Source organism: Delphinapterus leucas, chromosome 11, assembly GCF_059928025.1.
Source record: "Delphinapterus leucas isolate spDelLeu-1000000601 "Yukka" chromosome 11, BTC_Dleu_Yukka2, whole genome shotgun sequence".
Lineage (NCBI taxonomy): Eukaryota > Metazoa > Chordata > Mammalia > Artiodactyla > Monodontidae > Delphinapterus > Delphinapterus leucas.
Genome location: NC_143139.1, coordinates 41,151,638 through 41,154,979, shown reverse-complemented (window position 1 = coordinate 41,154,979; position 3,342 = coordinate 41,151,638). Strand labels below are relative to the sequence as shown.

The window sequence follows — 3,342 nt, the reverse complement described above, 5'->3', positions numbered from 1 at the left end:
GCCCCCCTGATGTCCAGTAACCAGAAGCACTGAGTCCCAGGCAGCTCTGTCTCTCAGGAACGATGGTCCTCTGGGCATACTCAGAATCCTTTGCACCTCTTGGATTCTCTCATCACTTCTGTCCACATTTCTTATCCCCCTACCAAATGGGAAGCTCCTTGAGGGCAGGATCCATGTCAGATTCAATTTGCATTTTCCATGCCAAGAACCAATTCTTACGTTGAAACTGGTTCAAGTACTTATCCTGCCTTTCTAAAGGAACTATAAATAGGGATAACCAAACAGGTAAGGAGAAGCTTCTCTTTGTAGAAATATTCCAGCTAATATATAAAGAAGAAATGATAGAATTAAAATATCACCACTTTGTGTCCCCTAAAGAACTAATAATGGATTGAACATGACTGGTGACATCTCAAAAGAAGAGACAACCGTACATATTTTTAAAACCTCTACAGTTACTAGTTTATTAGCATCATCCAAGACTCAGATGTTCAGTATTCCTTCTGAAATTACATAAACAAATGCAAATGGAAAGAATCCAAGTCCACATTATATAACAAAACATCACTCCATCACAAAAGCATGTAAAATTACAAGAACGCTATTTTAAAACACTGGCACTTTAAGAGAATGATAATCTCAAAAACCACAAAATTGCCAAAGTGTTCCCTAAACTGCTAAGCAGACAAACATATGACTCTAATGAATGAGCCTGAGTTTTGTAAAGAAAATTCAAATCCAAATAAATCAGATAATTCATACTGAGATCACAAAAGCTTAAGTGTCTTCTTCCCTCATGTCTATTTGATTTATAAAGGGGCAGACCATAATATAGGAAAATATACCTGATTTAAAATGCGGCATACCATTTTAAAAGTTGGCCCAATTAATTAAAAGTACCTTTAGTGGAGGGTCTCAAGTTTCCTAAACAATCTATATTTAGATAAATAGGAGAAGACATTTATAGCCAGCACTTTTTTTCCAGGGCCTTTGCTGGGACTAATGTCAACAAAAAAATTTAATATGTTAGTCTTGTATTTTAAGCTCATGCTTTTGGGGATACATTCTCAGGTCTCTAACGTGGGAACTGCAAATATAGCTGCCATTCCATGGTAATGAGAGTTAAAGAATGTAGAGTCCTCATGTAAAGATTAGAACATACTTTTCTATTAGCCCTTCAAGGACAGACTTTCAAACGTTTGATTCTAATAATCCAGTCCTGTGAGTAGATTGGTTACTCTTCACTTTGTAAATGTAACTGGGCTATGTGAAATCTGATATCAACCGATCAAGATCTGAGTTTCAGTTATGGATGAAAACTGTCTCAGTTCAACTTTTATTACCCTCATCACCAGTATGCAGGGTGTCTAGACAAAAGGTTTTTATCAGCCAACTGTATGAAAGATAAACATTGTAATGATTAGTCTGATCCAAAATGGGCAAGAGCAAAAGACTACCTTCCCCTTAAGGAGAAAATTTTCAGACCTATGAAAAGGCCAACAATACTAATAAAAAAAAATTGTATTTACTTAGAAGCATTCAGAATGTCAACAAAACAGCTGCAGTTTATTTTCTTTTTTTTTTTGCAATTATGGAATGGTATTCAGTTAACAGAACAATAATTATTTCATATAAGCTGCATCAGAGACAACTGAAGATGAAAAAACTACCATCCCCATATATAACTAATTTGTGCTGTGCGCCAACAAGAACCTGCCTTAAATTTCCATGCCAATTTACAATCCCCGTACTGTACCAGGCAAGGTTAGTGGCTATTGAAAATACCACCAGGACAGGGCTATCTAAAGACACATTCGGTAATGTGTTAACTATACAAAAAAAGACACTGTACAGTTTAAAAACAAATCTTACACAGCCTTACATTTCAATATTTTTCTTTAAAAGGAGTGAGTTGTGTACAGGGGGGTTAAATGCTTTATAGACAAGAAAAAAAAAACTGCGCTAGAACCAATTTATTCATTGACATCATCTTCTTCTTCCTCTTCATCCTCTTCATCTTCCTCGTCTTCCTCCTCTTCCTTGTTCTCTTGCTTTTTTCAGCCTTGACGACTCCCTTTTTTGCTGCATCAGGCTTCCCTGCATATCGGTATGTATGCAGGGATATATCGGTATGTATGCAGGGATATATCGCTCGGTGTGCAGCGATATCCTTTTTGTACTTTTCCTTCAGCCTAGCAGCCTTCTACTGATAAGGCTGCTTGTCACCTGCAGCAGCGTATTCCACATCTCTCCCAGTTTCTTTGCAGCATCACCAATGGATAGGTCAGGATGTTCTCCTTTGATTTTTGGACGATACTCAGAACAAAACAAGACAAAGGCCGAAGGAGGTCTCTTGGGTGCATTGGGATCCTTGGACTTTTTTGTTTCCCCTTTAGGAGGGATATACGTTTTCATTTCTCTTTCATAACGGGCCTTGTCAGCCTTTGACATGTCTTTGAATTTTCCTTTCTCTTTAGCGGACATGGTCTTCCACCTCTCTGAACACTTCTTAGAAAACACTAAGAAGCTGACTGAAGCATCTGGATGCTTCTTCTTGTGCTCCTCCCGGCAAGTTTGCACAAAGAATGCACAGGATGACATTTTGCTTCTCGGCTTCTTAGGATCTCCTTTCCCCATGTTTAATTATTTTTCCTCAGTGAGGCACAGGGGGACCCAGTGCCCATCCGGCTCTCCCTTGCCCGGGGAACTGTCTCTATGGAGCTCAACGTACTGCAATGGCTATGACAGCTGGAGCCAGACCCAGCCTCCTGACTCTCTCCACTCTGTCGACAGCCATATATTTGTGTCTGTCTGAAAGAGTCTTGCAAAAGTAAATGTATAGGGACTTCCTGGTGGCGCAGTGGTTAAGAATTCACTGCCAAAGCAGGGGACACGGGTTTGAGCCCCGGTCCGGGAAGATCCCATGTGCGGCGGAGCAACTAAGCCCATGCGCCACAACTACCGAGCCTGCATTCTAAAGCCCCTGTGCCACAACTGCTGAGCCCACGTGCTGCAACTACTGGAGGCCGTGCTCCAAAACAAGAGAAGCCACCGCAGTGAGAAGCCCGTGCACTGCAACGAAGAGTAGCCCCTGCTCACCGCAACTAGAGAAAGCCCGCACGCAGCAATGAAGACCCAACACAGTCAAAAATAAATAAATAAATAAAATTTTAATAAATAAATAAATGTATAAAACCTGAGGACTTCCCTGGCAGTCCAGTGGTTAAGACTTCACACTTCCACTGCAGGGGGCTCGGGTTCCATCTCTGGTTGGAGAACTAAGATCCTACATGCTGTGTGATGCAGCCGAAAAAATAAAATAAAATAAAATCTGAATTTATT

The 3,342-nt window shown here is 40.4% G+C and overlaps 1 pseudogene; it reads right to left on the bottom strand.

The window, feature by feature from the left end:
• Positions 1-1,190: 1,190 nt before the first annotated feature.
• Positions 1,191-2,802, bottom strand: LOC111173680 (high mobility group protein B1 pseudogene; annotated as a pseudogene).
• Between the last annotated feature and the right edge of the window lie 540 nt (positions 2,803-3,342).